Source organism: Chiloscyllium punctatum, chromosome 47 (assembly GCF_047496795.1).
Source record: "Chiloscyllium punctatum isolate Juve2018m chromosome 47, sChiPun1.3, whole genome shotgun sequence".
Lineage (NCBI taxonomy): Eukaryota > Metazoa > Chordata > Chondrichthyes > Orectolobiformes > Hemiscylliidae > Chiloscyllium > Chiloscyllium punctatum.
This window is the reverse complement of record NC_092785.1, coordinates 57,909,532-57,921,748: the sequence shown is the minus strand read 5'-3', so window position 1 is coordinate 57,921,748 and position 12,217 is coordinate 57,909,532. Positions and strand designations below refer to the sequence as shown.

Below are 12,217 nucleotides of genomic sequence, written 5' to 3'. Positions count from 1 at the left end.
GTAAACAGAGTGGGGTGAGACAGGGAGAAGGTGAAGCTGAAACTCAGTTTTAGTTCAGGCCTTTCAGAAATTCACAGTCCCAATGGGAGCAGCCAGTTTTTAAGTGATACCTGCGGAGTATTTTTTTAACAGTTTTTAAAGTATTTTTTTCCTGAGGGCAGTTGAGAGTTAACCACATTGCTGTGGGTCTGGAGTCACATGTAGGCCAGACCAGGTGAGAATGACCGTTTCCTTCCCTACAGGACATTAGTAAACCAGATGGGTTACTAACAATCAACAATAGTTTCATGGTCATCATTCGCCTTTTCATTCTAGATTGTATTGAATTCCGATGCTGCCATCAGCCATGTTGGGATTCTATCCCTAATCCTCGGAACACTGTACATATCACTCATCTGGCAGGAATACCATTAAGCCATAGCCTCCCTTTTTAGCAATGTTTAAAATAAAGTTCCATCATTCTACGTGTACAATGTGAGATAAAATACTGCAACGTCCATGTGTCAGCCTCTCCAAAAGGTCAATCAACAGAAATTTGTTTGAGGGCGAAATATTTCACTTATTTTTCGGGGGGGGGTGGGTTATTAAACAAAAATGAATCCAAATAAAAACCTTAAGCCACGGCCATGTAATTTCTGAAGCCGGAGGGAGATTACAGAGACAGGGAGGGTGGTGAGGCTGGAGGGGGATTACAGAGACAGGGAGGGTTGTGGGGCCAGAGGGGGATTGTTGTCCAAACATCACTGTGGTGTACATGGACTGCAGCATTTCAGGGAGGCGGTTAACCACCACTTTCTCCAAGACAAGTAAAGGTGGCCAATAAATACTGGTCTGGGCAGCAAGGGCAACCCCCAGTGAATAAAACCAAGCAGTGACCTCTCTGAGCTGACTTGTTGTGAAGTTAAAAACCTCTCTGGAAATGGAGTGGGCAGAGAAGAGAAACAGTGACATTTCACAGTTGCCCTCAGAGAGACCTCACCCTTGGAAGTACTCAGAGCCGGGGATCAGCTCAGTGAGTTTCAGTCTCTTCAAATATCAATCTTAGTCGGTTTTATTTTATTAAATCTACAATCGTGAGTCAGGTGACTATTTCTTTTTAATGTCTTAGGGTCTCTTGATTAAATGTTTAAGATATAAAACGTAAGCATTAAGTTATTCTCGGGCAGTATTTTTCGAGCAGTAAGACTGTGCCTTTGTCTTGGTCTGTCGATTGTTAAGGCGGAGAGATGGCCTGTTGTAGAGTGGCGTGCTGTTCCTGTCAGATGAGGGAGATTAGGGAGAGTTTCAATGATCCTGATAATTGTCTGCAGGAAGTGTGATTGCAAATCCTATTGGAACGTATGGATTGGTGGAGGAGTGATTAAAGGCAGTGAAGAATTGACAGGAGCCGGGGGTGGGGTGGGGTGGGGTGGGGTGGGGTGGGCGGTGTGATAGCTGGCAGTCTCAGGAATGCAGGATACTGCAGATACAGTCAGGTAGATGGGTTACCTCCAGGAAAGCTAGGAGGGGTAGGTTGGTACTGCAGGAGTCTCCTGTGGCTATCCCCATCTCAGACAAGTATACGGTTTTGGAAAATGTAGGTGGTAATACACTTTCAGGGGAATGTAGCACTGACAGCCAAGTTACTGGTACTGAGACTGGCTTCTAACATAATGTGAAGTATATCCAGTTCCACACGATCGATGGTGAGAGGGGACTCTCTAGTCAGGGGCACAGTCTGCCGTTTCTGCAGCTGACAGTGAGACATCAGAATGGGGTGGTGCCGCCCTGGTGCCAGTGTCAAGGATGTCTCTGAGGGAGCAGAATATTCTCAAAAGGGAAAATAACCAGTGGGAGGTCATTGTACATTGGTACCAGTGGCGTAGGAAGGTGAAAGCATGGGGTCCTGACGAGCAGGGAGATTTGCTAGTGCCACTCGGGAGGCATTAAACCAGTGAGGGAGTCGGGGTAATCCTAAAGGGATAGTGAGAAAAGAGGTGAGTCTGAGGCTGGTACTGTTCACAGGTCAGACTGTCAAGGCAGGCAAGAGCAAGTCACAGAATGAGGTGCGATGGACCAGTTACACTGCATTTATTTCAGTGCAAGAGACCTGACAGGTCAGGCAGTTGGGCTCAGGGTATGGTTTTGAACAAGGCTGTCTATGGAACCACAGGGGGTGCAAAAGATATGCAAATATTTCACGTCATTTTTATTGGTGAAGTATATGAAGCTCGAGAGTTTGGAGAAATAAACACTGGTAACTTGAAAAGTGTCCATGTTACAGAGGTGGTGGTACTGGATGTCTTAAATCGCATCAAGGTGGATAAAGCCCTGGAACCTGATCAGGTGTATCCTGGAACTTTCTGGAAATCTAGGGAAGTGATTGTTGGGCCTCTCCTGAGGTATTTGTATCATTGATAGCGACAGGTGAGGTGCCATTATTTTTAAAAACGTGGTAAGGAGATGCCATGGAACAAGAGAACAGTGAGCCTGAAGTCAGTGGCAGGCAAGTTGTTGGAAGGGATTCTGAGGGACAGGATATCCATGTGTTTGGAAAGGTAAGGAATGATCAGGGAGAGTCAATGTGGCTTTGTACATGCACAGTTGGGTCTCACTAACTTGAGTGAGTGTTTTGAAGTGACAAAGAAAATTGATTAAGCCAGGCGGTGAACATTGTTTATATGGACATTCAACAAGGTTCCACAAAGCAGACTGGTTCGCAGGGTTAGATAACATGGAATGCAGGGAGAGCAAGCCATTACAAAACTGCCTTGAAGGTAGGAGACAGAGGATGATGATGGAGGGTTGCTTTGCGGACTGGAGGCCTGTGAGCAGCAATGTGCTGCAAGGATGGATATTGGGCCCTTAAATAAATGACTTGAATGTGAATATATGAGGTATGGTTAGTAGGTTTACAGAAGACACCAAAATTGGATGTGTAGAATAAAGAAGGTTAGTTCAGAATACAACAGGATCTTGATCAGATGAGCCATTGGAGCAAGGAATGGCAGACGGAGTTCAATTTAGATAAATGTGAGCTGTTGTATTTTGGAAAGGCAAATCAGGGCAGGACTTATACACTTAATGGTAAAGTCCTGGGGAACATTGCTGAACAAAGAGATCTTTGAGTGCAGGTTCCTAGTTCCTTGAACGTAGAGTCACAGGTAGGTAAGGGAGTGAATGCAGCATTTGGTATGCTCCCCGTTATTGGTCAATGCATTGAATGCAGCTGTTGTAACGTCATATTGTGGCTGGACAGGGCACTGATTGAGGCCCTTCTGGAATTCTGTTTTCAGTTCCAATCTCTCTGTTCTCGGAATAACGTTGAGAAACTTGATAGGGTTCAGAAAACATTTGCAAGGATTTTGCCAGGGTTGGACGGTTTGAGCTTATTGGGCAAGGCTGAATAGGCTGTCTATTTTCCCTGGAGAGTTGGAGTCTGAGCGGTGATCTTATAAAATCATGAAGGGCATGGATAAGGTGAGCAGTCAGGGACTTTTTCCCAAGTTCGGTGGGTCCAGAACTAGAGGGTACAGGCTTAAGGTGAGAGGGAAAAGATTTAAAAGGGATCTAAGGGGCATCTTATTCATGTTGAGGGCATTGCAAGTATGGAGTGAACTGCCAGAGGAAGGGGTGGAGTCTAGTACAGCAGCATTTAAAAGGCATTTGATTGGGTACATGAAGAGGAACGATTTAGAGGGATAAGGGTGAACCGCTGGCAAATGGGACTCCATTAATGCTCTCCGTTATTGGTCAATGCATTGAATACAGAAGCTGGGATGTCATATTGTGGCTGGACAGGACATTGGTTAAGCCACTTCTGGAATTCTGTTTTCAGTTTGAATTTTCCTGTTCTGGGAAGGATGTTGTGAAACTTGAAAAGGTTTGGACAAGATTTACAAAAACGTTGCCAAGATTGGAGGATTTGGCCGACAGGGAGAGGCTGAATAGGCTGGGGCTATTTTCTCTGGAGAGTCAAAGACTGAGAGGTGACTTCATGGAGATATATAAAATCACGAGGGGTGTGAATAAGGTGAGCAGCCGGGGTCCTATTTCCTCAGGTTAGGTGGGTCCAAAACTAGAGCACCTGGGTTTAAATTGAGAGGGGAAACATTTAAAAGGGATCTAAAAGGCAACGTTTTCAAGCTGAGTGTGGTGTGTGTATGGGAGGGGTTACCAGATGAAGTCGTGAAGGCTGAAAAATCACAACATTTAAAAGGCTTCCAATTGGGTCCATGAATAGGAAGGGTTTTGATGGATACAGGCCAATAGCTGGTAAATGGGAATCCATTCGTTTAGGATTCCTCGTTGGCATGGACGAATTGGACCGAAGGTCTGTTTCTTTGATCCTAATAAATTAAGATGCATTCCTCTATTTTGTGGCGAGCTAGCTGAAGCAAACATAAATATCCTTGGAGCTGAGAAGGTGAAGCAGTGATTTCGACCTGGTGCAGATTTGGTTCCAAGGTCTTGAATTTGCAGAGAGAGAGAGGAATTGTTAGCACTGTTACAATTTTTAGTAACTACTTTCAAGTAATTGGCAAATAATACAAGGTGAAAATGTGAATACTATTTTCCTCAGTAAGTTCTGAGCATCTGGAACAGTCTGAACGACACAGATTCAGCAGGTATTCTGAAACAGACTTGGAATTTTACTTTTTAAGGTAAGATTTGGGGGGCCGTGGGCACATGGGAGGGGACTTGGGACCGACTTGCAGCATCTCCAGAGGGAGAGAATACAGCCCCAATGGGCTGAATAGCCCCCAGCCCCTGTGTTCTGTGATACAGCCCCATTCACTGTGAATGATGGAGCTCATCCCAGGGCAGAGACAGGGAGGAACCAACCACTCTCAATCGGCGCCAGCTTAATTAACGACAGCTCCAGACCAATAGGAGAGGTTGTGTGGTCCTGCAGCCAATGGGAGTGAATGAGGGGTGTGGCCAGCAAGACAGCGCCTGTCCATGAGCTGTGCAGATGCCGTGTCACTGTTTGGGGTTGGGAGAGACAGCAGAGACTGGGACAGAGGCTGTGGGACCTGAATTACAAACTCCCGGTAAATTAAAACCAAAAGAACTGCAGAAGATGTAAATCAGAAACAACAACCAGGAGGTTCTGGAAAAGCTCAGCAGGTCTGGCAGCATCTGTGATGAGAAATCAGATAAAGTTTCAGACCCAGTGTCCCTTCCTCAGGACAGATATTACTGAGAAAACAAGTCAGTTTTAGTGCAGAAGTTAGTGTGGGGGGAGGATAAAAGGAGTAAACGATAGGTGGGGATAGAGTGAGAAGAACGGTTGGGTAAAGGAGTGGATAACAATCTGTCTGGGGGAGGATGATTAGCTGTTAATGGAGACTGTTAGTGGCTAACTATAGGTAGTGTGTAATGGCAGACTGTGAAAACTGGTGTGTGGGGTAGGGGGCTACGACATGAGGTTGTTAACTTATGGTTAGCATCAATGAAGTAAACACAATGACTGCAGATGCTGGAAAGCAAATAGTGGATTAGTGGTGCTGGAAGAGCACAGCAGTTCAGGCAGCATCCAACGAGCAGCGAAATCGACGTTCGCTGCTCGTTGGATGCTGCCTGTTCTGCTGTGCTCTTCCAGCACCACTAATCCAACTTATGGTTAGCCACTAGCTGTCTCCATTGTGAGCTGTTCCCCACCTATATCACTCCACGATTGAAGCTGCCGAGGACACGAACCTTTGGAATATCCTCCCTAACTCCCTCTCTCCGCCTTAAAGATGTATCTAAAAATCGTTCTCTTTAATCAACGTTTCCATCATTCGTGAAGCATTTGAGGAGATTTGTCAATGTGAAAGGCTCCATACAATGCAGGTAGTTGTTGTTATTGTCTGACCTCAGGAGAAACAGGGATGAGCCCTCTCTCTCTCATACCTGATGAACAGCAGTAAAAGCAGGAAGCACTGAGCATGCTCCAGCCCACAGTGGGCTTCGGATTATTGATATCAGCGCAGGACCAATAAGAGTGGGGGAACTGTGGCTAGAGGTGCTCGTTGGTCCTTCAACCAATCAGAATGAATGAGGGGCGGGGTAATACTCAACCACGTGATAAACTTCACTGACAGCACAGTGCTGTTGTGACCAAGGCATTGGAAATGTGTGAAGGTGCAGGGCAGGGGGAAGGAAAAACTTATTGACCAGGAAGAGGAGGAAATTTTCATGGTATGGGATGAGAGGTTTTACAGAACTTGGTGCACGTAGTAAAACACAAATTTAAAAATCCCAAATTCTGCACCATTTTCCCTCCCGATAATGCATTTTGCACTCCCTGAAATATCAACTATGTGTTTCTCCGTCCACAGATACCAGTGATCAGTGCTAAAGCCCGATTGCCTGTGGAGAAGGTGATGTTTGACTTCCTTGTACAGCTACAGTTCGTGTGGTGAAGGTGCTCCTACAATGTGTTTGGGTAAGAGCTGTTATAGATTATTCACTCAGCGACAGTGAAGAATTGACAAAATGTGTGCAAATCAACAACAGTTGTTTTTTTTTATCATGTTTATAATTCCACAGACATATGATTGAGAACTTGTGACATAAGGCCACAGCTGGAGATATTAGGTCAGGTGATCAAAAGAATTGCCAAATAAGCAGGTTTTCAGGAATACCTTAAAGGAGGAAAGCAGGTCTGAGGGGGTTAGGGTGGGAATTCCATACCGTGTTGCCTTGGCAACGGTAGAAACAGCTAGACAGGTGAAGCATTGATTAAACATATCGTTGGGAGTCTGAAAGAAAATGAGTTGTCGAGGTCTCACAGATTGTGTGGTTCAGGGAGACAGGGATGTTCACAGCCAGGAATTACATCAAGGGTGAGAATTTTAAATTGTTGCTTGTTAATAGGAGCCTTTTGATGAATCAACAAGTTTTGGTACAAGTGAGCGCTTGGGCAGTAGGGTTTTAGATACTCTTGAGATTACATGGAAGTTGAATGTGGGAGGCTGGCCAGGAGTGTGTTTGGATCATGAAGTCTGGAGATAACACAGGGATGGACGAGTATTTCAGTAAATGAGCTGAGACTAGGGTGGAGTTGGGTGATGTCACTGATGTAGGAATAGTGCTTTTGGAGTCGGGCTGCTCCTCCTCCTCATCACTCCCCCTCCCCAGTTCACAGATATTGTTCCTTGTTCTATCTGTCTGTCTTTTCGGGTTATGTCCTTCTCTCCCATTCTGCTACAAACTAATATTTGACCCCACCGTTGTTGCAAAAACCTACTCCATCCTGACTCTCCCTTTCCTTTCTGAATTCCTTGTATTTGGTGTCCCTTAAGGATCTCTCCTCGGTCCCTCCTGTTTCTCACCTACATACTGCCAGGAGGTGACATTGTCCAAAAGCACCGTGTTAGGTTTCACATGTACACTGACAATGCCCAGCTATCCCTCGCCATCATCCTTCTCCATTACTCAGTTATCAAACTGCTCATCACACTCCCACTACGCGATTGGCTGCAATTTCCTGCAACGGAACATTGCAATGGTTAAACCCATTGCCTTCAGTTGCTATTACAAATCACTTTCCCTTACTGCTGAGCCCCTCACTCTCCCTGGGAACTGTCTGAGGCAGAACCACACTCTTGACAATATTGCTCTCATATCTGACCCCAAGGTGACCTTCTGATCAGACATCTACACAATCACAAACACCAGGAATTACAATCTCTTAAAATGTTGCTTCTCTCCACCTCACCCCAGCTCCATTGCTTATGAAACCCCTGACCCGTGTCGGTGTTGCCTTAAACTTGACGAATCCAAAACAGAATCCGTGATTCTGTGACTGACCCAGAATCTGGTTCCAGACTCCCTCATGATGAGAAACATCCTCTCAGTATTTACCCTGTCAAACTCCTTAAGAATCCTACATGTTACAATGAGATCCCCTCTCATTCTTCCCAAATCCAGTGAGTAAAGTCCCAACGTCTTCAGCCTTTTCTTAAAAAATAATCCCTGCAAACCAGGGTTCATCCCAGTCAATCTTCTGTGAAATGCCTCTGATGAAATGATGTATTTCCTTAAATAAAGGGACCAAACCTTCTGTCATTACTCCAGATGTGGTCTGACTCGCACTTTATAAAGTTCCTCTCAGGTATATACTCCAAACAACTCCCTTTAAACTTGCACAGATGTTGTTGGAAATGCGCAGAAGATCATGCAGCATCTGTGAAGAAAAATCAGTTAAAGTTTCGGGTCTGGTCACCCTTCCTCAGATACGTTAACTCTAATTTCTTTTCACAGATGTTGCTAGACCTGCTGACCTTTTCCAGAAACTTCTGTTTCTCTTCCTGGTTTACAGCATCTTCAGTTGTTTCGGTTTTCATATCCTTGAAACTTGCCATCTCTCTTATAGAATTTGTCATTTCCACCTTGGAAAAAAGATTCACATTTGTTTGGTCTCCCCTACCCTGAGGAACAAAGAAACCATGGCTAGTCACCCTATCATTGCTCCTCATAACTTTATAAAATTCAATAAAGCCACCTAAAGTGTCCAGTGCTGCAGGGAAATAGCCTCAGCCGATTCAGCCTCTCCCTATGGTTCACGTGTTCCAATACTTGCAACACCCTAGTAAAACCATTCTGAACTCTTGCAAGTTTCCCAACATCTTTCCTATAACAGGGAGACTGGAATTGAAAGCAGTCTGGGGATTCCAAAAGTGGCCGAGCCAATAAACCGTACAACCGAACCATGATCTCCCAACTCCTATACTCAATGCACTGCCCAATACCAGCTAGCATACCGCACACCACCTTCACTGACCTGTCTACCTTCAACCACACTTTCAAGGAACTGTCAACCCACACTGCATGGTCTTTTTGTCTGTCAACACTTCCCAGGAACTTGTCATTCAGAGGTTGAGTCCTATTCTGGTAACATCTTTCTGAAATCAGGGAGACCACAATTGAATGTAATATTCTAAAACTGGCCTCCCCAATGCCCTACTCAGCCACAACGTGCCCTCCTAACCCCTATACTCAGTGACAGAATCCCTACAGTGTGGAAGCAGGCCTTTCGGCCCATGGGACCATACCAACCATCGGAACAGCATTCCACCCTAACTCTGTACCCTACCATTACCCAAAGCTCATCCAGCTAACCTGCGTGTCTTTGGATTGTGGGAGGAAATTAAGAGCACCCAGCGGAAGCCCACGCAGACACACAGGGAGAATGTGCAAACACCGCACAGACAGTGGAATCGAACCAGAGTCCATTTATTGGTCAGCGCATTCCATTCAATGTTAGTGTCCCAAATGCCATGTTCAGCACCTGATCTCTCAGAAACTCTACTTTCCAAGAACTAAGCAGTTGTTCTGAGCTCTTCGGAGGGAATTAAGGTCAGGATGAGAAAACAGGAACTGGGTTGAGTTTTAGATCTACAAAATGACTCTCCATCTTTCCACTCTGTTTCTCCCCCTCCCCCCACTCTGTCTGTTCCCCACGCTCTGTCTCCCCACCCCCCAACAGTCTGTTCTCTTTCTCCCCCCTGTCTGTCTGTCTCTCCCCCTACCTCTGTTGGTCTCTGCCCCCCCCCCCTTCCCCCTGTCTGTTCCCCTCCTCTCTAAACCCACTTTCTGTCCCCATCTGTCTCTGTGCCACCCCTTTCTATCCCCCCCCTCTCTTTCCCCACCCATTTCTGACCCACCCTTCTCGATCCAACCACCCTCTGTCTGCCGACCCTCCTTCCCAGTCCCCTAGTTCTGTACTCCCCCACTGCAGGGCAAATATCTTGTCTATTTACGCTATCCATGCCCAGCCTGATTTTAAAAATCTCTTTCAGGTCACCATTCAGCCTCTGCCGCTCCTGGGAAAACAGCCTATCCAACCCTGGCAACATGCTATAATTCTTTTCTGACCTCTTTAAAGTTTAAGAACATCCACCTGATAGGAAGGAGAACAGAATTAAATGGAATATTGATTCGGCAACTTTTGCAATGTCCTCTACAGTCACAATATGTCATCCTAACCCCTATACTCAATGCTCTGACTGATAAAGACAGGCAGACCAACTGCCGCCTTCACTATCCTATCGACTTGCTACTCTACTGTCAAGGAACTATGAACCTGCACTCCAAGGACTCTTTGTTTAGCAGCACTCACCAGGAACTTACTATTAACTGTATAAGTCCTGCTAAAGTTTGCTTTTCCAAAATGCAGCAGCTCGTATTTTTCTAAACTGAACTCCTCAGCCCATTCACCCATCTGATCCAGATCCTCTTGTACTCTGAGGTAATCTTTTTCCCTGCTACTACATCTCCCATTTTGGTGTCATCTGCAAACTTACTTACAATACCTCTTATGTTCACATCCAAATCATGGATATAAATGGCGAAAAGTAGTGGATCCAGCCCCAATCCTTGTGAGACTCCACTGGTCACAGGCCTCCAGCCTGAAAAGCCCCCTCTGCCTTCTACCTTCGGGCCAGTTCTGTACTCCATGTGATCTAACCTTGCTGAGCAGCCTCCCATGAGGAACCTTGTCAAACACGTTACTGAAGTCCATGTAGATCATGTCCATGCTCTGACCTCAGCAATCCTCTTTGTTACTTCTTCAAAAAAACTGAGTCAAATTCATGAGATATGATTTCCCATGCACAAAGCTGTTATTGGTATCCAGGATTTAACTCTGTACATTGGGGTCTGCGTTGCCCAGTTATAGGTGTTAATATTCTGGATGAAGTTCAAGGACGCCAGCATTTTCTCAGTGAGTCTGTATTGAGTCTTGTTCATGTCACCAACACAGGGGAGTTCCTTTTGAAAGGCAGTCCCTGTATCCCTTGCCCACCAGGAAATAGTGTACGTGTCCTTACCTCTGGATCAGGAGGATCAGGCTCAGAGTTGAGTAACAGCATCTTTGAAGAGGCTGATTAGTAAACCTGCCCAAGCCACCAGGCCATACTGTCTCCCAGCTGTCCCTGCCTGAGCCTCCAAACAGACCCTTCCTGTAGTTTCTCTCCTGTCAGACTCTCCCATTGCTCAGTTTGTCCAGGATCCCCTCCTGCTGCTGCACTGCTCCTGTCCCTCACTGACCTGTCCATCCCCCAGTGTTCACCACATTCATTCATTGTTTACAATCTCGTTGTCCCAGTCCTCCAGCCCCGCCCCCTCCACCCTATAGAGACAGCTCAGTGGTTGGCACTGCTGCCTCACAGCACCAGGTACCCGGGTTCGATTCCGGCCACGGGCGACTGTCTGTGTGGGGTTTGTGCATCCTCCCACAATCTAAAGATGTGCAGGGCAGGTGAATTGGCCATTCGAAATTGCCCATAGTATTGATTAAATTAGTTAGGGGGCATAGGTCTGTGTAAGTTACTGTTTGCAGGGTCGGTATAGACTTGTTTGGCCGAAGGGCCTGTTTCCATACTGTAGGGATTCTGATATATTGGGCAGCAGCTGCTGTCAATCACCTGGACTCCTGTATGATCGGGAGCTCGTGCTGTAGGAGGGGAGACAAGTGCATGGGTGCAGTGCTGGCAATTGTGGGATGTGAGGGATTAATCTATCATTGGCAGCTTCATCCCTCTAGGAGCAGGACCCAGGGGAATGGCCTCTCTCTTGCTACCCTGATATGTGATCAGACTATCAGTGGTGCAGCGTTTTGCAGAAAGTTATTAGAACTCTTTTGTGAAGATTCAGGGTTGTTATGGAAAGGGACAAGGATGGGCCTGCAATTAGAATTCTAATTTGGCTCATTTTAGTAAGATGGGTCTTGGCCAGAGTGTGCAGGAAGCTGTGTATGCAGGATGGTTCTCATCAGGAGCTAGGAAACTGGATTCGAAGAGAGAGTGTGTGAGAACTGGGTGTGGAGGAAAGGAGTGGGGGGATTGGTTTGGATTTCAGTTCACAGAAGAGAGAAATTGTGAGACTGAGGTTTAAAGCTTTGGGGGAAACAAGAAAACTACAGTTTAATACTACAATTGTCTTATGAATTTCCATCCTGTATTAACAGTGGTAACTTGTGTGCTCTGTTGTATGGTACTGAAAGGGTGGATTTGCGGATGAGAAATACAAATTGAACTTCATGGTCAAATCTGATAGTTACTTGATCCGTGCCGATCTGAATATCATTGGCCTTTTCATCTGGATGGAAAGGTGTGCATTCTGTCCGTGGGCAAATATTTCAAATCTCAATGTGACTGGAAAAGTACTGAGACACAGCCAAGTCCATGTCAGCGTGGTGAGTGTGGAGAGAGAGTTCATTTGTTTTTGAAAGTCTGAAAAATCATGG

General features: G+C 45.8%; 1 long non-coding RNA gene across 5 annotated transcripts in view; it reads left to right on the top strand.

Annotated features, from left to right (window-relative positions):
* LOC140468640 (uncharacterized) overlaps nucleotides 1-12,217 on the top strand; it is an 87,844-nt gene that overhangs the window by 52,986 nt on the left and 22,641 nt on the right. For all 5 annotated transcript variants that reach the window (XR_011955782.1, XR_011955783.1, XR_011955780.1 and 2 more), the window contains one exon: nucleotides 6,306-6,412. This is a non-coding gene — a long non-coding RNA (uncharacterized lncRNA). The remainder of the gene's footprint in view (nucleotides 1-6,305; nucleotides 6,413-12,217) is intronic.